Raw genomic sequence first — 25,650 nt, 5'->3', positions numbered from 1 at the left:
CTTTGGTTATTATGCACGGTATGTGCACATCATCACTGTGCTAAAGTTTTTGTTACTGCAGTCATGTATTATTCCTTTAATGCAACAGGACTCTTGAATATTGTGGATGGAGCTCAGTGAATGATCGACCTCTGATTTATTCCAGCCTGCCGCTAGCCTCCTTCTCTGTGCAGGGACTAAAAGGACTAAGAGCCTGGTTCACCCTTTCTGCAACTGTGTAGGTCAAGTCACAGCTGTCTTTCATGTAGACTTATTAGGCTTTGGTTTTGTGTGTGTGGAAAAGTTTTTTAAAAAAAAGGAATTGGTTTTTAAAAAGCTCAAGTTTTGGTTTAACCAGACAAGTGACAACCACCCATTCTCAGAACTAATCCCTCTGAGACTACAATTATATTGTTGGCTTAATAGTAAAAGAGGTAGGATTGGAAAATGAATATTTATAAAATCTGATCCAGAAATCTGACCAGAATTCTGGCTGCTCATGCAAAACGAGTCATCTCCCTTTACTACTTACTGCTCTGGCTTCCTCCCTAACACTCAGAATGTTTCTTCCATCTGCTTTACTTCACGACTTCTTGCTATATTAACCATAGTTCTCCGCTATGCAGTGAAAAGTGAGAACTTTCCTTGGCATCCTGTCTTCATGGTACTGCCATTCTCGCTGAATTCAGTATCTCAGTGATTCACGCTGGCTAGATTCACGTGTAACATCTAGTTGTGAGCAGTCCTCTAATAAACAATTTATATGTACCTCAGTGAAATCAACATATCGGCATCAGCTTTACCTCACCTTTGCTACACGGATTAAAAAAGTTATTTCGTAAGAAAACAGACTCAGAAATGATAGTGAAGCCTTCCTCTATGATGCTACAATAAGTAGTTTCTGGGGTCTGCTAGCAGAGTGGAAGAAACACATAAATGAAGAAGAGAGGAAAGTAACCAGAAGACACCAGTGATAATGGTATTAGCTGGCTGCAACTCTGAGAAAATTTTGTGGTCTGGGATTCTCTTAACTATTGAAACATACTGTCAGTGAGACTGACATACTGTAATCGCTTAAGCCCTCTACCATAACCACCTGATTGTACTTTTTGCCAACATTAGAGCTTCTACATATGTAAGCAGAAAGCAATCAAGTCTTAACAAAGTTTTTAATGAACTCTTCCTGTATGGGTAATAAGTATAAGGTGGAAGTGCAATGATTCAGTGTGGGCTCGGGAGGGGGCACATCCTTTTATTACTGGGGCAATAAAGCAAAGCTAAAGGAAAGAAAGAAACAAAAAAGGAAGTGTGGATTGCTGGGGAAATAAGTACATTTATAAACCACTGTCCTAATAAAACAGTAATTAATTTAGAATGTATTAACGCCAATATTTTAACATACTTGCAAGGTTAAGCTTTGATAATGATGCACTAGATGGCTTTATTGAAGTACTATTTAATGAGCAGAGTAACAGTCCTAATCATATAATAGGACACAGCCCCATATATAATGACAAATGAATGTGTAAATTCAATGGTTTCAGGAATAATAGGCCATTTGAGGATTTTGCTTTGGTGCTGTTTTCTTGAAATTAGCTCAGTGCTATCTGTCATTCATCTTGTACTTGCTGAACCAAAGGGGTTTGTGAGTTGGATAAGAAACTGCTGAAGGTTTTGCTTTGTTAGAAGATCTATTGATTTTCTCTGTAAAGAATGTTGAACTTGCATTGTGTTTTATGTCTGTGGTGCAAGGGTGCAGTATTCCCTATTGCAACTTTAATAACTGCCACGTGACTGTTTAGAAGGACAGTTCCAGGAGACAAATCGAGAAAGACCCATTAAACACTTAACAGTTGACTACAGAGTGTGTAAGCAAACATGACGTAGAAAGACAAACTCATTTCCCAGTTTTGCATCATGTTGGGTTAATGATAGAATTATGCTGAGGGGATGCCTCCGTAAAGAAGAAGAACATTTTATTCCACAAAACTGGTGGCATATCTAACGATGCCCATTATCAGAACCTTGTAGGACCACTACCATTCTTGTGGGACAAGCACACTGAACAAAAAGCACAGAAAAAACTCTTCCCCATTTTATGTGTCCCTTCCTACTCAATGGGCTATCTCCAGTAGCTTTCAGATATGTGAATGGCTGGTGTCTGAACTGCAAACCTCTAAGGCGAAGGAAAACTGACCACAGCTCAACCAAAGAGACAACATCGCTGTGTCTGATCAGCACCAGAAATCTGACCACTATGTAACTTAACTGGAGGAAAATGTGGATGCCTGTGGCTCTTCAGATACTTGCTCCCCCCATCCCCTTCAATCTCATTTGTTCTTGGATATTTATATTCTCCCTACTGAAAACACCCATTTCCTTTTTGGGATCTGGCCTTCACGTCAAAAGTCAACGTGTGCTTTAGACCACCATGCTGGCATATTCCCACTGACTGTATTTGATGTCCCCCTTGCCCCTGCCATAAATAATAGCTTGTAAATTGCGTATCAATAGCCTTGTATTAAAAAAGAAGCTTTGAGGTCTACCTTGGGGATGAAGGTAAATCAGGCAGCGATGCCCCTTGAAGTTTTGCTCAGTGTTACTACAGTGCAGTCCTTTTCTGGAGCTAAGTGTTGTCTGAGTCTATCTTCAGCATAAAGCTGTTCATATAAGCTAAAGGCATGGCCTTAGGAGTACAGGACACGTTCCATCAGCTCCTTAGCTATTTCCACGGCATTTTCTGTGAGCTTTCTCACAGATTATTCTCCATTAAAAAACATCTTTTTTTCTTGACGCTTTAGGGGATTTATTATCCTGAAATCATTATCCAAGGAGACATTTGCACTGTCTTTTAGTCAAGTCTCTGTATGGTTATGGTTACTAATGCCGTATTAGTTAGCTGCATCAAATCAAAACACCGATACTAAAGCCAGTTAACAGGGACTAGCTTGCATTTGTACTGTTCAAGGTTAGCGCTGCTGGGAGCAGAAGGTCTGCAGCTGTACTGCCTAGAGCAGTGAGCAGTCCACGGCGAGCTGCATAGCTCCGCATCAGTGCCAGCCACTCCCAAGGGGAGCAGGGACTGAAGTGGCAAGTGAGAAACGTGGGCAGGGGACCAGAGGAATGGGCTAAAATGACAGTGTGGGCATACACTAAATTATTTGTTGAATTCAATTTTATGTTGATTCATAACATTTGATCGAAACTCATAAATTTTGCCTCTTTCTATCACATCAGTTAATTTTCTTCTTTAGTATGGGACATACAGTGTCAAAAATTAATTTCCCTATTGCTGCAGAATTTGTTGTGGGGTGTTTTTTTTCCAAACCTGAAAATTGCAGGAGCAAATTTATTTCTAACTAGTACTACTTCCTCAATATTTATAAGCTGCAGTAACAGCCAAGTGTTGCTGAAGGTGATGAAAAGGAAATGATGGAGGGGTTTATTACAGTACCACACACTTGTGCATCCAAACTCAGGAGCTGTTTAATAACCATGACTTACATAATTGGATCTGTATGGGTAACTTACTTATTCTCACAGAGGAACAAATCTTGCCTTGCTACACTGACCAACCAGTTCATTGTTCAGCTCACATGAACACCCTTTTTTTAAACTTTTAATAAGCACAAGCTCAGCCTTTGGCAAAATCCTAAGAGATTAAAGGCGCTAAAAACCCCAACAAGCCCAAACCTTTGCACAAGCCTGAGTAGCCCGTTGGATAGGACACTGAACTGTGACTTGAGAGAACTGGAGCCTGTATCAGCTGTGCTATGTGATTTCCAATGATTCACTTAATACCTCAGTACCCTGTTGTAGCAAGTTTTTGGAACAGGAACTCCATGCTCTATTACAATGCTTAGCACAATAGGACTTTAACTAGGGGTGAGATCTCTACTGGAACTGTAATCTAAATAATCGTTTTCTATTAACCAACCTGAAACCAAGAGCAAGCTTTCTTGCTGCATCAGTGCACAAATCTGTGGCATCTAAATCAGGGCAGAATGAATCTTGGCTGTCCTGGTATCTTTCCTTTCTCTCTCCATTAAGTGCTACAGTGAGAATTTCTAAGTTAGCTGCTGCTCACTCACTGATGTTCTTCAGGACCCAGCTGCCGAAAGAGAAAAAAACAACTTCATTTTACATTCCTGTTGCAAAATCTTAATCCAAACAGAGCTTTAAATATTTGCAGGGCCTTCCTTAGCAACAAATATGTTTGTTCTCTTTTCAAAGGCACACCAGAGAAGGACCTGAATAAATGAGAAATGTGAATTGCTCTTTGTGCCAAGTTTAAGTGCTGAATCCCCCAAAGACCTTGTTGTTCTAGAACTGGGTGGACTAAACACAGAGAAGTTATCTTTCTTCTATTCTTGATAGGATGTTAAGTGGATTTCTGTGTCTGTGCTAGAAAAATACATGCATTGCCGTTAAAGGATTCCTAGATTATTAATCTTTTTTTTTTTCTTTTTTGTCTGGCCCTACTTTTTCACAAAGAAGTGCATCTCCAAAAAACACAGGAAGCAGGATAGCAAATTGATTGGCTTAGTCAAGGAGCTTAAAATGATTTTTCTTCACTCATCTCCTGTCATGCAAGGTCAGACCATTTGTTTGATTAGTGCTTTTACATCACAAATGTTTTCCTTAGGTTTAAATTCTCGTTGGAGTGAAGTAGAAATTTCTTCTTTTTTATACCAGTGTTCTGCTTTCTTAGCAGTGCTTCTGGTTCATGAAGAACTGTATTTTTTTTGTTTAGAAAGCAGTGCAAAATGTTTGTGTATTTACAGAAATGTATGAGCTCTAGGAGGAGACTGAGCAGGTTTTTTTCTTCCCAAACCATAGACTCATACTGCAATGGTTTATATTTGCTTTTCTCTGGGTTTTTTTTCCCCTTTTGGAACTGATAGACAAGGTGGCTAACTAGGCAGGGGTAGAAAGTAAGTTTTTCCACATTCTGAGTTGTGGCAATTCAATCTGAAGCTTCTCTCATATCATTTTTGTTTGTTACCTGAAATTCTTTATGGCTTTCCTGTTTACTTTTTTGTAGTGGCAAGGGATCTATGTGGTAATGTGGGACTGCATTCTGTAGGTTTATTTGTACAGGAGCCACAGACATAAGCAGGGGATGTTTGAAATCTTGCATCCATGGGCATGGATGGACGGATGGGTGGATGGATGGATGGTTGATAACACTTAACTGTCACAATATAGTGCAAACGGATGGCAACTCATTAGGAGGACAGCCTCTTTGTAAGAGGTGAATTTCAATGTGAACCCAAGTCCTAGTACCATCCTGTGCGGGGACTTTTATTCTACCTTAAGCTCTTTGTGTGGTTGCATGTGTTAATTAACAAATGTTAAATTCCCTGACTAATTTGATTCTATCCTCAGACCTCTGGAAATCTACCCCCAAAAGCAGAGTATTTTCTTTGCCTTCATTTGTTCGTTTTTATTTAAAAAAACAAAAGGCGGGGGGGGGGGGGGGGGGGGGGAGATGATAAAAAGGTATCATTTATCTCCAAGAGCATTAAGAAGAGAAAGAGGAGAAGTAAAAACAACCACAATGTTTTCCTAAACTTTTCATCTTGCTCTGTCAAAACAATCCCCAGCTTTCATGCTCAGACAAAAGGGCTCTCCTCCTGCTGCCATAGCTGCTGTTGGTATGTTTCTGACATTTAGTAAAATAGCTAAGTTTTGCTAACATGGCACCCTTGATACACTCCTAACAGAATTACTCTAAAAGGAAAGAGCGTCTGCTAAAAATATAACTTTAAAAGCACTTGAGAAGAATGTGATTCCACTGCTGCAAATAGAGAAGAAATGTTGTTATGCTGCTTTCTCTGGCTTACATTGGTGATGCAGAGTAGAACAGGGGTGCATATGGTAAGAGGAAGAATGCAGGCTTTTATTTTGGAGGTCAAATGTCAGCCTGTGCTTCTCCAGTGCTTTCCCGTCAATTAATTCATCTGGAAATCTGAAGAGTTTTTGCTTAATTTGTTAGTACTTAAAACTTTATCCAGCCAGCCTAGTTCCAGGCTCTCATACTACTTTGTTACTTGTATTGATTCCGGTCCCAGAAGAAGTATAGGGCTATAACAGAATGAAACAAAATATAAACTATTTCTATAGGCTGTAAATGTGAAGCCTTTGAACACAACCTAGCCCACTAATTCTGGCTGTTAGGATAAAAAAAAATCCCTCTGAGCAAGTCATTTACTTTACGCTTCCTCAGAAGCATCATGTATTGCCTACTATAAAAGATACGACTAGTGGAATAGCTGACCCGCAGAGCTGAACAAGCACAGGACTTCCTACAATCACTGGATTTTAAGGCTAAAATAAGCTTTTCCGGTCTTTCAAAAAGTGTTTATTTTGATTTAGAGGAAGATTTGAGGTGAAATCATCTGTACATTTCATACGTGATTCCTCTTTCCACCATGGGTCAAAATGTAACAGATGTTTAGCTCTGTTGTGGCTCCTGTCCATTTCTCATTTAAGTTGTTTCCTATTCTCTCTAAAATGATTTCTCATACATGTATTTTCAAATGAAGCAATTGCATTTTCTGTAGCTAGTTTATACTTCGATGCCACACCGATGTCTGAGAGCACTCATCGTTTCCTCTGAGGATTCAATTTCAGGCAGCACCAGTTTATGCTCGGGTTGAACACTTTACAGAAAAAGTTATTTTACTGCTTAACTCTGGGCATCTAACTTAGTTATGTATTTAGCCACCTGGTCTTCATTGGTCTTCTGTTTATTTAGTGACTAAAGTGTGTCTTCTGCAGGAAGTGCTTCTGAGCAGGATCCAACTTGGGTGCTCTGAATCGATCTCATCAGTACTCCATCCATTAAACACAAAGACCAGCATCCTAACTTAGGTGTCAAAGAATAGCTGTTAAAAAACCCCTCTCCTTTCCTGGAAGGAGCCACATGCAATTGTTGCCGAAGAAAGTTGTTCTTACAAACAGATTGATAATGTTAAATCACAAGGCAGGAACTTTAATTTATAATGGAGACTTGTATGCACTTTTAAAACCTGAGTGACCAGAAATGGTAAGTGGCAAAAAGGACAGCATCTTTTTCTGATGCCCCAAACCCATAAGCCTCCTCTTTGTTGGATCAGTTACCTCTTGCTTACTTTCCTTTCCCAGTTAATGAAAGAGTAAAAATGAAAAAAGAATAAAAACACCTCAGACTTTTAAGTTGTAAACTTTCAGTTTGTCAGCCACATATAAATCATGTGCAATATCATTGTAGGAGAACATAAAATTCAGATATATATTTCACACTAACATAAGATTATCTTTGTTTTATTTACAGTACATTGAGGCTGGTCTATTAAATGAAAAAAGACTGTGCCTCTTAAGCTTGAAGTTGGAACAACCAAATGAAAGGCACACAGCTGAGAAGTATTCTCTTCTCCTAAACACAGCAGCCTGTAAGAAAGAAGAACAATTCTTAAAAAGTGCTTTCTTTTATTTTCTTGAATTTAGGACATACTCAGCTTCATAACAATCCTAGAATGCCCCGGTGAGCAACAGTGAAGACTACAGTGCCAAATGTTTTTCAGACATAACTGGAACTAAAAAACAAGCAAAGTCATTCAGGTAAAATAAGAATGATCTTGAACTTGACCTGAACACTTTAAAAAAAAAAAAAAATCCAAGGATTTTCACTTTGAATTAGCATTCATTATTTGCATTTCAGGTACCAGTTAGAGGCTCTGATTAAGATCAAGACCTTTATTTTCCTCTGGCCATACAGTCTGAGATGCATCCTAAGAATTAACGCTCTAACAAGGGTGTGAGAGACAAAAATAGTTGAAGGAGGTATTATGCTCCTATTTTATGGGAGGGAAAACTGTAGCATGAAGGCTTAAGTGATTTGCCCAGAGTAAAACCAGGAGTCACTGGGAAAAGTACCCAGCATTCATCAGTCATAGACCACGAGCGCAACACAATTCCTCTTTGAAACGCTACTTCTTTTTGTCATCTGAGTTTTCTGTCTTGTTTTTATTCCTGACTCAAAGCAAAGTAGCATAGACTCAAGGAGAAAGTCTGCTCATATGAGATTTGATTGAACTCCAGGGACTCTTTTGAGTGGTTAGTAACAGTAAGTACATATAAAACACCCCTCAACCTGTTGGAAGGACAGGAATGATGATACAAAACCGTAAGAAGTTATTCATATGTAATGTTGTAGTCTAAAAGATCTTCAATTTTTCAAGGAAAAGAAAGGTGCCAACAATGTTCCTTTAAATCCCAGAAATTCTTCTTCCTTGAAGTTGAGGGAGAAATGTTCTGTAGGGTGTGGGCTCCTAATAAAACACGTCAATGTAATTTCAAATAATTATGCACTATCATAAACAACTATGAATGGTTTCTGAGAGTTCATTCAATATTAATAATAGAAAAAGATCAATTTATTATAACAGTAATTTTTTAGAAATATGAAGCCCTGTCTGTAATTCTTTGTCAGAATAAAAAGAACAGCTAACAGAAAAGACCATGTCTCTAAACCTAGACTTAACTATACTAAATATAGCTGTTGGGTCAAAGTTATACCTCATTTACTCCACTGATTTCAGGTGGATTTACTACATCAAAAAAGAGTATGGTCTAATAGTTCATTTTTCATAGCTTAATCTGATTGTATGAATTTATGAGATATAACAAGAAGTCCTAGCCAAACCATTAGGAGCAATTCCATATTCCACATTAAAAATCAAAACTTCGCTATCATTTAACAGTCAACATTAAAACATTAGCGTCATTAAAATGCCTTCAATCTTGATAGCTGATTCTCACCCTGGATGTGAACAGCCAGCCAGCCATTTCCACAGTACATTTTCAAACATCAGCTGCTTTCGTTTATCAGAAATTAGACTGACACATCTTAACATTTTATGCAAAGTTAACCTAAGAAGAAAACAGTGTTTGCTCTGATCTCTTTGAAATTTGAATCACCATACCAACGTCTTCAGGGCAAAAACTCCCCTTTAAAATCTGGATCGGCAGCAGTCAACAATTCAAACTATGTGATACAAAAAGTGTACGGCAGGCTTTTCAAGATGAAAGAGGAGCTGCTCTGTCCTTCAGTCTTCTCACTTTAAACAGAGAACAAGAATTAAGATATTTTTCAATGTGATATGTATCAAGCCTTCTTAACAGTATTACAAGGCTTGACGTTATTTTCAGTTCTCAGTTGCTGGCAGTACTGAGTCTGCTAACTCCAGATTCACAAGATAAATGGCTTTATATATAAAAATGCAAGATACTATCCTTTTAATAAACACCAACCAAATATTCAGTTGAGGCAAACATTGTTCTTCAAGGATAGGTTAGTTGTCCTCTTGAAACAAACCATCTCAACTGTTGTTCCTGTTTGATGAAAAATACCACTGCTCAGCTGATTAAATATGAGTCCAATTTCCATACACCTGGGTTTCAAGAAATGTAATGAATTTAGAGTTAAATTTATTCATATTCTGAGTTTTGAAAACATACGGATAACACGTTAAAACTTCCCTCTGCAGCTGCAGGGGTTTGGAATATACTTTTTTGTAATAAAACATGAGACTTTTTCTGCTGGGACTGCACTTTGAGAAAAAAGGATGAGAGTGATCCATGAGCTCCCTCAGTTTGATCTCTCTGGCACACAGAAGAAGGTGGAGATAGTGGTATTCTTCTTCACCATTTTTTCTTTTTGGTGTTAAGGAGCTATTTAAGGTCATGGACTTGTAGCTTCAATGGGAATATGTATTGTAGGAGGTAAGGACACCAACCAGGAAAGCACAGTTTTTCTGCAAGTGCAAATTGGCAGTTTTTATTAAAAAATGTTCTTTGAAGCAGTCCCATTATATAATCTGAGCAAAGTGAGGCTAATGTAATGACTTGAAGCATTATTTTTTTTTTCTCACCATTACAGAAAAAGGAAGTGGTTGCTTTTACAATGTGGAGCAGCTATTAAATTAATACATCTAATATGTCTGGATTTGTAGAAGGGTATTTGACAAAGTTTCCCTTGATAGATTATTGTAAAAGTTCTCTAAATATGGGTGAGGTAATACATTATTAAGATGGATAAGGAATTGGTTAGAAACCAGAGACATGAATTAAAGGTATCTGTTATTAATAGAGGTTGATAAAAAGTGAAACCCCGCTGGGCTCTAATTGTGTCAATACTTTTTAATACTCATTTTAATGTTTTAAACAGTGCTGTAGCATGCTCCTCCTTCGTATTTCTGGGTGTTATCCGAGAGAGAAGCATAGCTCAGTGAACTGCAGCATTTATGGGCTTGAGCCAAAGGTTTTGGGGCAGCGGGTCAGGCCACGCAGGATTATTTGCATCAGTGAACAGCTGCACGGACAGAATTCAAATATTAACCAGCCAGAGCATCTCCAACCACTGACGTGCACTGAGACATAGAGACGATGGTTAAAGGACAGATAGCAAAATGTCCCAGACTGCGCTAAGGCAATACTTGATGATCTTAAAAGTCTTCTCCAACCTAAAAGATTCTATGATTCTACTGGAGATGTTTTACAAATGTAAGTGGGGCCAACATTTTCACATTTGGACAGATCTGCTTGCCATGGGAAAAGGGGTTTTTTGAGTTGCTGCACTGATGACAGGCTGACAAACCGAAAACACCTTCTCGTGGCAGCACTGACTATCGCGTGTGTTGTCCTTGGTTGGCTCGTGCAGGCGATGGTAGCCCTGCCTACCACATCCAAGTGGTCAGATCAAGCTGCGGTCCCTAAAAGTGAAGCCAACCTCTGCACATGATTTAGATGGAGAAGACCATTAGTGCTCAGCTGCCCACACGTACCCTCCTCAAGAGTGAGGTGCAGTCTAACCCCCTGGCACACCTGGTCCATCACAGACCTGATCAAAATCCCAGTGAGGTCTGGAGACCACCGCTGCTGGATTTGGTGGAGCTGGATCAGGTTGCTTGTGACTGCTGTATCGGATCCATGTAGCTGTGTATGTTTCTATACTGAATGGGTAAGATAGATTTGAAAGGAGTGATTTTCACACAAGGAAGACAGTGCATCAGCTTCCCCATGAGTACGATGATTACCTGACAGCTCTCAAGAAAGCTTTCTAGACATTTAAATTTTCTATTGTTCCCTTAATAAAAAAAAGTCCCTTTTATGTAATGAGATCAGCTATACCAGCTTTTCAGACAATTTACATTGCTGATATATATTCACATGGTACACAGTGACAGTGCTTAGAAATCAAACCAGCAGTTGTGTTTGATCCACAGCAGTGGCTGAAAACAGTGTATACCATCTAAACTGGTATATACAACCCCCAGGGGTGAGGCGATGGCTGAACTTTAAGGACACAATTACTTTTCCAGAGATTGTGACATGAATATTTTATGTGTGAATCAAGATTTTTTTTTCATTCAAAAGACAGTGAAATGTAATTTGAATGCATGCTGTCAGATGAGTGACACCTACGGGGAAATTATAGGACAATAATCAAAGTCTGAGACAGAGGAACACTCTATTTGACCAGAGACGAAGAGATCACACAGTCATTAAAATAAAAAAAGACAGGACTTTTGGTACTTAGTACCAGCAGTCCTTTTGCACCTAAATGGGAGCAAGACAGCCACAGAGAGAAGAATTAATGTCTCTCTCATCAATTTTTCAAATGTTTCTAGCATTAAAAGTGACAGGTCACTTCTAGTTCAAGTATAACATGGACTTACAGAACAAAACACTGGGAGAACAAAATGAGTCAATCAAGAATTTGATTGCATTCTGCTTTTCTAGGTCTTCTTTGAAAAACCCATATCTGAAAAAAACTCAACCCTTTACAGGCTGAAAAAAGTCATGTGATGGCCAGGGGCAGGATTATGCAGGGAAGTAGTTTGAATGGGCTAGCCCTGGTAGAGACAGCAATGTAGCCATGGAAGCCTAAAGCACGATTTTTCTCTGCTACAAAAGGCTGTTGGTTCTCTGCAGTGTATTCATGCCCAAAGGTTTTGCATGACCGTATTCGCAAAATGTAAATGTGCTTTTACTTTGCTGGTTTTTTCCCCTTCCTCTGAGGTCAGTGATATCATTGTGACTGGAAGAAAGTTAATCAACCTGATAACACATGAAAATTAGCAACAGTTGTTTTTCCTCCCCCTTAGCCACAATGTGTACATGTGGACTCTCCTGTGACTCATGGTTCACTGTATCTTATGTCAGTAAGAGAAAAACAACGACAGAATTGGATTTGATCCTGGGGGATGGTCTTCTATGTTGAGAATAAATATAGGGTGAAGGTTTAGGGGGGCAGGTGTTCATTGAATTAGCAGAGGAGGAAAGGAAAGCAGCCTGCCCAGAAATAAGACCACTATTTAATGAAGAAAGGGGTTTGCTGAGAATGGAGTATAGGTGTCTCTGGGAATTTCCAGGATCTTCAGTGTCAGAGTTAAATAGATTATTTTGGGTAGTAGTATCAAAAGAAAGTTAAATGCCTCAATACCTCCTTTGTATATGTGTGAACTCCCTGACCTCTCTTCTAAAGCAAAATCCGCAGGACTACACTAAGTGCTAGTGTTCCCTGTGCAGCTCTGGAAAGCGATCAGGAAACCATCATCTAATTTGCTAATAGAAAAACAAGGAAAATGGTTTTTAATTTTAAGCCCTCACTATATGTCAAGCAGGAGTCTAAATATTTTGCTGAATGGTATCTAGAAATAGCTCTGTACATAGGATTCTCCTACAGCTAGATGCCTATGCTCTCTTACATACTCTTTGCTTTCAAAACATGGAAACGTGGTGCACAGTTACTGCTTTCTTCTGGGCGGAGGAACCTTTGGTCCAGACCTAGATCTAAGGACTGCTAGTGCATTTTACAACGTACAAGCAAAATAGAGACCTTGTCCTTGGAAATGAAACAGGCACACAGGACTTCCCCCTCTAGATGCATGTCTTTAGTATCAGGCTAGAAAGCCAGGTACACACTGTCCCAATTAACTATGTATTCTGTGCTAATGAGAATAGCTTCTACAGAAATACTGAGAATACATGTTCCTCACTGCACGTAATATTCCGGCTGATTACTGAAATCAGAGGAGATGGACTTGACACCACCAGACAGGAAGATCTGAACTCCGGTCTTCTGGGAGAAAAACTTTAAAAATGAAGCTGCTGTTTCAGCTGATGGGATGGGGGACAACACCATATTCCTTCCCTTGGCTTTGTCTTAAAGACTATATTTTGGACAATATGAGCTGTTTCGTTTGCTGTTACTTGCTTGTCAGACTAGGATGGGGAAAAATGGTGGGACACTAACTTTGTGGACTTGGCTGGAATCTGTGTGGGGAAAACATTGAGTTACCTGGCAGCGCGAAGAAGGAGAAATTTCTGCACATGCCTGGAGGTCTCCTTGGAACTCTACTGTTAAAAATTGATCTCACTAGGGACTTGAGGCACTTCCAGAGTTGGACAGCAGCTGAATAGTTTCTGTGGATGGCAATTTTGGTGATTTAAATCTAAATCCCAGCTAAGCACCAACCACAAGAAATAAAGTTCAGCTCCTGTGAGGTATTTAGGTGCTTAATGCCCACTGATTGCAGTAGGCAGCACGTGTCGAGGTACATTTGTAGATGTCAACTTCAAAGTTCTTCATAAGTGTTTAGCTGAACCAAACAGCACAAGTTTTCTCACTATACGTGAAACAGTATTCTAGGCTAGTTTTTATATCTGTACTTAAAGCCCACATGCTGTGCATAGTCCTGCCATCAGAAATGTTTAACCCACACACTGTTCTTTTAAAGGAAAATTAATGTTTTCTTTACATAGCAGCAGGGATTTCACAGTTGAAGGCTGAATAATGTGTCTTTTAAAAATAGCACTCTATGCTTTCATCTCCAAAGCCTTTTGCTAACACTGGGCTCAGCCATGCATTCCTCCAGGTATTGAACTCCTCTGACTATAGAGCAAGATACAGATATAGGAACTGACAGGATCAGTCCCATCCTTATACCCCTCCTGTGAAGTAAATTATTATCCTCTTGTTACAGACAGGGAGACAAATATAGACTGAATTTGATTTTCTAAGATTACAACACTGGGTAGCTGCTCACAAAATCAAGGCCATATTTCAAAACAGATTCTATTAGCTCGTTGAGCTCACAATTTTGCCAATGCAGTGCACTCTGAAACAGTAACTAAGTAGTAGTTTGGCAGTGATCTGTACTTTACTAGGATTAATATAAATTAATTCTGTATTTATACTGAGGTGCTATAATTATTAAACTCATTAAGAATGTAACATTACAAAGATCCCAATGGATAACACAAAAATTTTCTATGAATTTGTTTCAATGAAAGAAAGCATGTTCTTTCCCTGTTGTTATCTTTTGCTTATTATTTTTGTAAAAGGAAAAAATAAGACATTTAAGAGATTAAATAATATTCCTAGCAAAAAAATATACTGAGAAGTTGCCTCCCAGCAATTTTGTTTCTGCCAAGTTAGAACTGACTGACCTTTCTGGACAGTTTAAAATTTCAGTTATGTTGATGGTATTGATATGACTTGGCTAAAAGAGCAGTTCTTAATTTTCAAGTTTTTTGGAAAATTTCAGGTGTGGAACTCTTCAGAACCTGAACCTGCTTATTTCAAGAAGTAAGAAATAAAGCATACCCATGGCACATTTCTGCCCTGCTTACTTACATGAAGTTGTAGCTGCTCTACACACAATCCTCTTGATTTTACTGGGAATAAGACACAGAAAGCTAGGCTTGCGACCCCCTATATTGATACTCATTAGGGAGAGGAGCCTAAATAAATGCAACTTTCAAAATGCCTAGCATCTGAAAATTTTAAAAAATTACTCTGCTTTACTCGTTGCTATGGAAAAGCTGGCTCAGAAATTAAAGGTATGGATCATGGTACGTTAGCTGACTCTCAGTGAAGAATTATATGATCATTTTTAATACACAAGCCTGTGAAGTTACACACATATGTCAAATAGTTACATTTATCTTAAGGACACAGGCCTGACTCCAACTGGAAACGTCTCTCTGAATGCCATTCATGACGATGGCAATTCTCGAAGCTGTCTTTCATCAATAGCATTAGGACAGGGGCTCAGACTGAAATTGTGCCCAGCCTCTAGGCTATAAAGCAAATCTCTTTCATCAGGACTTGCACATCCAACCTACAACCTGTCCGTGGGGCTTCCCTGTGGCGTCTGCACACAAGTCGGGGTTTTGAGAAAAGCTGTGTGTTTCTTCGGAAGCTGTCAATGAGCAGGAGTGTGCTGTGGCTGTGCTAAGGGTTTCCAAACATAAATGACCTTCTGTGTTTGAAAACTGTGTCTTAGCCTGAACTTTCTTGGCTTTGATATCCAGCTGCTCGGTCTTTTTGTAACTTCACTGACTAGTATCTCATCGGTCAGGCACAACGTCCATTGTCACTTAACAACAGAAGCTGTTCCAAATGTCTCAGGGACTGAAAGCAACCAGCATGACAACTCCACTACTGAAGGGAGTAGAACATAAGATGTGGCTGCACTGTGTCTAATCCAGCATCCTGTTGCCAGTGGTGGCCACCAGCAGATTCCTGGGGGACGCAAGCTTCCAGTGACACCTCCTGGTGTCATTTGCAATGGAATTTGCAGCTTATGGACTTCTCCAGAAAGATTTAGATAAATCTTTGCATTTAATAGCTCAACTGGATTTCTCCTCCATGCTTTTATACAGTGTCCCCTCGAGATCATGTAAATCGTTAGCATTCATTGCATCCTATAGCAAGGGTTTCCACCAGTTTAACTACACATTGTATAAAGATTAACCTTCTTTTGCTCAGTGTGAACTTGCTTCCTGCTAGTTTCATTTGATGAGCCCTAGTTCTTCCACTGGGAAAGAAAATAAACCTTCTCAGTCTATTTATGGTTTTATATGGCTCTGTCACATATTCGATCTTTTCCAGACTGAAGAGTCCTGGTCTGCACAGTCACTCTTCATTGGAAGATACTCCATACCTGTTGTCGTGGTTTAAGCCCAGCCGGACTAATCACCACACAGCTGCTCACTCACTCCCCTTCCTCAGCTGGACAGGAGAGAGAAAATATGAAGAAAAGGCTCGTAGGTCGAGATAAGGACATAGGGAGATCCCTCACCAATTACCATCATGGGCAAAATAGACTTAACTTGGGGAAATTAGTTTAATTTATTACCAATCAAAATCAGAGTAGGATAATGAGAAGTAAAACCAAATCTTAAAAAAACAACACCTGCCCCCCACCCCTCCCTTCTTCCCGGGCTCAACTTCACTCCTGAACCTCTTCCCCCCCCGAGCAGCGCAGGGGGACGGGGAATGGGGGTTGCGGTCAGTTCATCACACGTTGTTTCTGCCGCTCCTTCCTCCTCACACTCTTCCCCTGCTCCAGCGTGGGGTCCCTCCCACAGGAGACAGTTCTCCACGAACTTCTCCAACGTGGGTTCTTCCCACGGGCTGCAGTTCTTCACGAACTGCTCCAGCATGGGTCCGTTCCACGGGGTGCAGTCCTTCAGGAACAGACTGCTCCAGCGTGGGTCCCCCTCGGGATCGCAAGTCCTGCCAGCAAACCTGCTCCAGCGTGGGCTCCTCTCTCCACGGCTCCACAGGTTCTGCCAGGAGCCTGCTCCAGCATGGGCTTCCCACAGGATCACAGCCTCCTTCAGGCATCCACCTGCTCCAGCGTGGGGTCCTCCACGGGCTGCAGGTGGATTATCTGCTCCACCGTGGACCTCCATGGGCTGCAGGGGGACAACCTGCTTCACCATGGTCTTCACCACGGGCTGCCGGGGAATCTCTGCTCCGGCGCCTGGAGCCTCTCCTCCCCCTCCTTCTTCACTGACCTTGGTGTCTGCAGAGTTGTTTCTCTCACATATTCTCACTCCTCTCTTCTCCGGCTGCCGCTTCCCGTTTTTTTTTCCCCCTTCTTAAATACGTTATCACAGAGGCGCTACCACTGTTGCTGATTAGCTCAGCCTTAGCCAGTGGCAGATCCGTCTTGAAGTCTGCTGGCATTGGCTCTATCAGACATAGGAGAAGCTTCTAGCAGCTTCTCACAGAAGCCACCCCTGTAGCCCCCCCTGCTACCAAAGCGCTGCCACGCAAACCCAATACACCTGTGATCTTTGCTGTTCTTCTCTGAACCTTTTCCAGTTCTGTCTTTCTGAGATGGGACAAATAAAACTACATATACAACATCTGGGTGCAAAATTTAAACAGTTACGCAATTTTGTAAGCACCTTCTGCAATTATTGACATTTGCTCCATCCTGAATAACTTAGTATTATTTGTAAACATTGATACCTCACCTCTCATTGATACCTATTCCTAAGTTGCTTATGAAGGTGATGAACAGCCTTCTGACCACTTACTGACCCCTTTACTCTTACCTTCTCTTCCCTGTCTTTTACCCAATTATTTATCCATGCAAGTGTCTTCCTTCTTATACTGTTTTAACATCCTTAAGAGCATTAGGTGAAGGATCTTGTCAAAAGCCTTATGGAAAAGCTGTAGTCAAGCCCTTACCAATACAAGCCCTTACCAATATGCTTGTTAAGTCCTTCTAGAAACTATAGGTTTGTGAGACAGGACTGCTCATCACAAAAACCACAGTATCTGATATAATGGTCCAAATCTGCATTAGATACAAATTAAACTTCTAACATAAAACCAAACAAACCCAGACATTTGATGTGGGGAAGGAAGAAGACAGAAACAGCACAGAGCTGGTAATACTACTGGAGAAGAATGCTTCAGCAGAGATGGTGAAAATTATGGAGGATTGAGAAACATTTCAGAGAGAAATAGAAGTAGTAGAGATGAAATTTAACTTGAAGTAAGTAAACACACATTAGCCTAAAATAATCCCATACTTCAATTACTGAGCACAATTACTGTGCTCTGAGAAGACAGATCCTCTCCATAGGAGCAAATGTAAATAGCAATATCAATTTCTGCCCAGCCTCCACCAGAAGTTAACAATACAGATACAACATTTTTCAATGACTGAAGGAAAATCAAACATATGTCATCTTTATATTCGTCAATGCTATTGTTGCATTTGACATGCTTTGCTAAATGTCTTTTAATTGATTTTAAGACACAGGGACTAGCTAAAATGCTTGCAGGAAAAATAAGGTTTAGAGGTTCTTTTACTGTAGTATTTAGCAGTGTGAATGGAGAGAAAGAAGAGGAAAGAAGAGGCATGTTTCAGAATTACTGGTAAATATATTTGACATGTATAAGTAATCTGTGGGATTCATTGCTGCAGGAGGCAAAATGTGTGTGATGGCCTTGAATGATTAAACGATACATCCCAAAATAGGGTGAAGGAAATCATACGGGCAAGGACATAAATAGGAGTCAGAAAAAGATATTCCACATTAATCTGTAATATTATAGAACCGATTAGCCACAATAGGATTCATTGCTCTTTGAGGAACTGTTCACTGGATGGAGCAGAACAGGGTGGGGGTGCATGATTTTCCTTTTGAAGACTGCAAAGCAATAAATATGAAATGTTCAGAAAGTTTTTATTTTTCAAATCCTAACTTAAAAAGCCCTAAATTATAGAAGAAGCTAAGCTATGCAATGGCTGATCAACCAGCTGGCTGTCTGCAATATTTATGGGTTTCATGGGAATAACAGTAAATGTCAGAATGTATGCTGTTATGGACACTACTGCAAAGTCACAGTGACTTAATTTTTCAGGTCTCCTTTTTAGTGATACAAGGCTCAAAGTGTTTTAAAATGCATTTAGAGATTTCTTTGTTAAAAACCTTATGAGTGTCCAAAAGCTGGTATTTTCAAAAGACTTTGGAATAATCTATTATGCTAAAATGTCTGAGAATGGCTATGAATCATTGTAAGTATCAGTCTGGCTTATTCATCTTCCAGATGCTGTGTTTGAATGTGCACAAATCCGGAATTCTGATTTTGTTGTACCTGCTCTGACTTCAGTGGAGGACCTTCCTGAGTATGATCACAGGATTAGTTGAATGGTATGAGCAAGAGCTAAACCAGGTTTTCCTTCTCTTCAAGAGCTCTCCCATGGCTCAAAAGCAAGACATAGGATAATGGGTGAACAGAATACAGGAACTTAAGAACACATTCTGTGTGATGTTGAATGTCTTAACTTGGATTGATTTCAGAGGAAATGAGCTTAGGAAGAGCTGAGTCCTCTAGGAATGACTTCTTAAAAAAAAAAAAAAAAAAAAACCCAAAACAAAATCAGAAAAAATCCCTGTCAATATGTGTGTATAAGTCCTGATCTGGTAATTTTTCAACTCTGCATAAGAGTGAGCTACCAACTCTTTCTTGAAGATTATCGTACTCTGATCTTATATTCATTGATGTATGAGTTTGAAAGATGTATAAAGAGAACAATTAATTTCACTGCAACAATGATGAAAACAGGAGATATTTTTTAAGGACCAGATTATATGAGTAAGTAACAAAGCCACTGACTTCACTATTATCATATTAAATTAATGGTAACTTTTCATTTCTGGGATTGGTTTGTGAGGAACAAAACTTCAGTTTTATGTTACCTGAGGTAGTTTGCATATTTACCTACCTGGATCTGAACTATCTGTGCTCTGATGATCCAGATATCTTGGGAACACTTCAAAATTTTGTCAAGAGTATCTGTGTGAACAATTAATTACAAGAGACAGTCAGGGAAGGCTTGTCCTATCCTTAAAACTTTTGTCAGATTGCTCTGCAACTCAGGCTGATCAGAACATGCCTGTTGTTACCTCAGCTTAGCTGAGAGGCAATTATCTTATTAAGCTGCATTAGCTTGGTGGCTTAGGACCACCAACTAAATTCCTGCTCTCTGCACCCAGAAAATGCATTCAAGTACTTTCTGGGTATATGAACATATAAAGCACTCATCTTGATAAACATCAAAGTCATCAAAACCTCTTCCCTCCACAGACAATGGAGCACAGCCCTGTGCAGGGAGCCATCACTGGCATCCTTTGGCTCCCAAATGCTGCCTTATGGGGCTCACCTGTCCCTGGACTGAGTCTGTCCTGGGCTTGCAAGGGGGTGATTGTCCTCCCTGGTACCTTTCCTGCCCCTCTGCAGACCGCTTGCCCGTTAGACCTCGATTCACAGCACAGGAGGGTCCTGCTGACCCTGCGCCAGGGCACAGCGGGGAGTGAACTGGGACCGGTTTTACAAGAGAGCGCAATTAAAGCAAGCAAGGGGCAGAAGTAGGTTATCCTCCATTAACAGGTGGTGGGCTTAGGTAAGCCATCCTGATGACAGGACTCCTGTGCAGCTGTACAGCCACTGACTTCTTAACTTTGTGGTGGATAGGCCTTCGGTTTACAGAGCCTATATATTTTGGTCACAGAGGATTTTTCTTCCCACTGAAAATACACTCAAGTTATTAGTAATATTATTTAGATGTAAAAATTATAGTACTGATGAACGCTCTGCAACAGATTGACAGCATGATAGTCTTAACAGTTCTATCTTGCAGAAATCTTTCTCATTTCTCAGAATATGTTTTGCAGTATATCTTAGTGTAATATTGTCTTAAACCTCAGCTTTTAAAAAGGTTTTGGGGAAAAAAATCCTGCAACAAAAATAGAAAATTCCAACATGTTTTATGGCAACAGTTCTAAATGAAACTGTTTCAGCATTAAAAATCCATTAAAAGTTAAAGGAAACCTCCCAGCATAAAGACAAATATCTAGGGATTCAATTACCAAAACTGCTTGCAATCAACTTATTTAAGTGGAAGATTCTTTTTTCAAGCTTACAAGAAAAAAGAATTCTTGAAATAAAATAGAGAAGCCAATGTTAAAGTTTCTGTACATCACAAAGGAATAGGGCAATTTAATAACGATATTAACATATGAAACAGAAGTTAACTATGCTTTTCAAAGAGCTCTTTAAGCAGAACTGGGAAAAATGGACTGATGAAATGTTCTTAGGCTTACGTTTTAAAATTGTGATGTTCCGTAGTTTCAGAGGAATAAACTGAGTAGGAAAGTTGGTTGTCTTGCACTATGCTTGTGCTTCTGGACCTAATCCCATTCAAAATTAGAAATAGAGAGTATTTGCCAAAATCCGTCAAGATCTGAAAACAATTTTGAATTTAGTCTTATCTGACTTATGAGCAAAGTGTTTAGGTCCTTCTTTCCTTCCTAATTACGATGAAATGGATAGAAATATTCAGTGTTCCCTTATATTGATCCAGAACAAATTGAAATAGAGCACTGTGAGAATCTGTCTTAGCTCTCATTTACAAGAGGTCTGGAGTTCAAAGATTTGTACTGCTATACATTTACTAAGAAAATAATATCCATCATTCTGTATTAGCCGATGATTTCTTTAGCTAGAACAAAATAAAAGAAAATGAATTTTCTTCCAAAATGTTAATTCTCTTGGGAACGTTTTTCAACTGTTATTTCTTACCTTCCTAACAAAACTGAAAGGAATTCCAGCAACTCTTCTCACCACTCAGAAATCAAACATACATATAATCATGGTTACTTTCCTGCTTTATATTATCTATGTACATTCCTCTTATTCATTTAGAGGTGGACATTTTCAGCCCAGGAAGGATAACTGTAAGTAGCGTGTCTTGGCCTTCTGCAAATAACAGGCTTGATAATGTAAACTGGTCACTTCCTCAACTAACTAGTGGTTGAACAAAACCACACATGGATTTAAATTTTCCAGGTGATGAAAAATCCTCCACTTAACCTGGTAAAACCTTCCAGTGATTAACTGCCGCCATTACTAACAGTATTATGTCCTTGAAAGGTAGTCAGGGTCAGCACATATTTGTCCTTTCCCTGACATAAGGTAGCTAACATAATAACATTTTTGTTCAGCTCTAAAGAATCAGTTTGTAAAATGCTTCATTTACACAGTTGAGTAAGTTTTGGGGTTTTTTTTACTACATTTATATGTCTAAGTAAGGCAAATGTAGAAAAGTAGGAAGTTATTGGAGAAGCTTGAAATGGAGGATAAGTACTGACAGGAGAAGAGGATTATGAATTTCTGGCAAAGACCTACCTTCTCATCTGTAAAACAGACACATCTCTGGCATCACACAGCAGAGAAGGGGGAAAAAAGATAGCTGCAAAGAAAGGCACAGTTGTGAGAAAGGCAGGCAAAAAAGAGTAATTGCCATGTTAAATGGCAAATAGGGGCATGCCTGCTGAAAGCAATTTGAGTTCACATGGGTGAAAACGAAGGAAAGCACTGAGTTCATATATAACTGACACAAATTAGTAATAAGCTATTTATTCTTGCTGCTCCCATCACCTTTGACTAATAACAACCTTTCACAGTAAAGTAGAGTAATGATTAAAGTCATCATGACCAAATTTAACCCACTGACCAAGAAGTCGGCAAATGAATCCACTTTTGTGACTAAAGGAAAGAATGGCCAGTGGTACAAAATTAACCCAATCTTAATGATATTTGAGAAATGTAATTTCATGCTCCATGTCAGCTGGTTTGCCTTGCCTTGTTATATTTCTTTAGAATACTAATACTATTTTTGAACAAGGGAGAAGGCCTTTAGAAATTGAAAATGTCATCAGTGAATTGAAGAAAAACTTAGTTTCATCCTCAACTCCTAAATGTACTACTCCTATGCAAGAGATGTCTAAATTATGGGGACATCACAGTTAAATGACAGGATAATCAGTTTCATCTTTTATAACAGCTAATTTGTCAATGAATAGCACATTCCTCTTTCACATTTTACCTTTTGTTTCAGAGAGCTGAAGAACTGAAACACAAGACAAACTCCAGCCCTCTCCATCTATGGTAGAACCTGCACCAGGTTCTGAAGGTAGACCTCTTAGAGGAAAGCCTCATGACAATTTTTTGATAAAAGTCTGTCCCGTAAGGCTCAATGGGACCAGGATTTTGTACTGTATTTTGACGAATAGATTATACTGTGTGCAGATGTGGATTATCCAAGAAAACTGTGCCACGTAGCAGCAGGACTATTTTGTAGCATATAAGTCCTACATGGTCTTTAAAATGAAGCATGTGTCAGTGTTGCTGAGCAAGGAGTTAGCCCCATGTCATACTGAGGGGGTAATGGCTGTGGGAGCCGAGGACTCTGAAGCCCCTATGGAGAATCACAGAATCACGAAGGTTGGAAAAGACCTGTAAGATCATCAAGTCCAACCATCAACCAACCCCACCATGCCCACTAAACCATGTCCCGCAGTGCACAGGTCTCAGAAAATTAACTGTAAGCCCATCACAGCAGTGACAGCTCAAGGATGAGTGTGGAAGAGGGGCAGTGTTAAATAATTTGCTAATTCACGTTCATGGCTTGTGCCAATTCCTTCATCTGCGGCTGCCGGCAAGGGTACGCATACATCACAATGCCTTTCCATGGTTTGCTCCTCTACACATCCCTAAAGATCCTCTACACATCCCTAAAGATACTGTTTTACCTCAGTGTAGTACCTTCACGTTTGCCACTCATGGGTTAATCACAGTTCCTCGCTGATCAGGTCTGCGCCCTGGACATCAGGGTACACAGCCTTCCCCTCCCTCTAACAGGGTGCTGCTCCGCCTCACGGGAAGAGCTTTGTGGCCGCACGAGGCCACCACTCGTGACGCTTCGCGTGAAAGGAATACCGACCTATTCGGAGCGAGAATTAAGCTGGCAGTGTTCATTTCCCAGCGCCGCTCTCACTCCCTAGGGACGGGACCGCACCGCGCCCGCCAAGCCCCCCCCCCCGCCGCTCCTCCGCGGCAGCGGCCGGGGTGTGTGTCTGCGGGGAGAGCGCTCGCCGCCTCCTCAGGCGGGTCGGCGCGGGAAGGCGGGGGGAGCGGGGCTGCCCGCCATAGCGCCTGCGCGCAGCCGCAGTGGGCGCCCGCGGCGGGCTGGGGCGCGCGCGGCGCTGAGGCGGCCCCTCGGGCGCATGCGCGACGGCGGTCGGGCTGCGCGCGGCGGCGTCGATCTGTTTTTCGTCTCCTTCCAGCTCTGTCGCGGCTGCGGCGGCTGCTGCTGGGGCAGGCGGGCTCCGGACAGGGGAGGGTCGGGCTCCCGTAGCGCAGCCGGCGGGCAGGGAGGCAGCAGTTACCACAGTGGGGGGCCAGCCGCTGTGCTGGAAGCCATGCAGGGCTGCTTGGGGGTTGTGCGGCCTCCTCGGCCCAGGGAGCATGTGCTGAGGTGCTGATGCCCTTAGCGCCAGTGGGCGCCTTGGTCCAGACAGCTCTCTGGTGGGCCGGGTGACACTGCCCCGATCTGGAGCTTCAGAGAGTGCCTGGGCCTCAGGCAGCAGCAGGGAGCTGCTGTGGCTCCTGTGGCAGCGCCTCGCCCAGAGCAGCGGCAGGGGGGCCTGCAGGAGGGTGTGAGCAGGGTGCGCACCCTCAGAGTGAGGGGAGACTGACGGGACCTGTGTGGAAGACGGGCAGTCGCAGTAGCCCAAGCAAGGACGGTGGCTCACCATGAGGCCACGGTCAAACAGATAGCAAAAGGTGGCTGTCAAGAGTAGGGAGGGCTGGAAGCTTCTGGCTTCCAGCAACAGGAGGAAGGTTCCTGCTGTATCTGCAGAGCTGTAACTGCAGAACAGATGCAGTGCCTGATGAGGACGAACAAGACCCATCAGGGGTTGCATCAGAGCCAGCTATGCCCAACCTGAGCGTCCCCATGTTGGGGGAAAAGGCTATAGCTATAGGAGACACCTTGCTGTGCAGGACAGAGGCACCAATGCTAATCTGATGTCTTCACAGAACCACAGAATCATTAAGGTTGGAAAAGACCTGTAAGATCATCAAGCCCAACCATCAGCTAACACCACCATGCCCATTAAACCATGCCCTACAATGCCTCGTCCACATGTTCCTTGAACATCTCCAGGGATGGTGACTCCACCACTTCCCTGGGCAGCCTGTTGCAATGCTTCGCCACTCTCTCAGTAAAGACATTTTTCCTAATATCCAGCCTAAACCTCCCCTGGTGCAACTTGAGGCCATTTCCTCTTGCCCTGTTGCTAGTCACTTGGGAGAAGAGACCAACACCCACCTCACCACAACCCCCTTTCAGGTAGCTGTAGAGAGCGATGAGGTCTCCCCTCAGCCTCCTCTTCTCCAGACTGAACAACCCCAGCTCCCTCAGCCGCTCCTCATCACACTTGTGCTCCAGACCCCTCACCAGCTTCGTTGCCCTTCTCTGGACACGCTCCAGCACCTCAATGTCCTTCCTGTAGTGAGGGGCCCAAAACTGAACGCATTCATATTAATTCTCTTCCATTTACTTTTGTAAGTGAATATAGGTAATTCTTTATCACGCTTTCTTCTGCCTTAATTGGTTACCACATAATTTTCAAGCCAGTTTCATTGCTTGACCCTCTTAAATTTTCCCAGACCATTTTTTTCCCTTCTCCTTTACTTCAGGACTTCCTACCTTCTGTTGAACTGGCAATTAATCATAACAACTCTGTTGGCAGACGATTGCTTACTCTTTATAGAACACACACATACACATACACATACACACCGTATGTCTCTTGCTCACAGTTCTCTATAGTTTTTGGACATGTTAAAAATAAAGCTGGTTGCAAATAGCTGAAGTTTTTAGCTAGAAGCTGGTTTTGAAGTTGATAGAAGCAGAGTATTTTGCGCATCAGAAAAGATGAACAATAACCTTTATAATTTCT

This window comes from Gavia stellata, chromosome 2, assembly GCF_030936135.1.
Source record: "Gavia stellata isolate bGavSte3 chromosome 2, bGavSte3.hap2, whole genome shotgun sequence".
Lineage (NCBI taxonomy): Eukaryota > Metazoa > Chordata > Aves > Gaviiformes > Gaviidae > Gavia > Gavia stellata.
The sequence above is the reverse complement of the archived record's forward strand: the minus strand, read 5'-3'. Positions refer to the sequence as shown.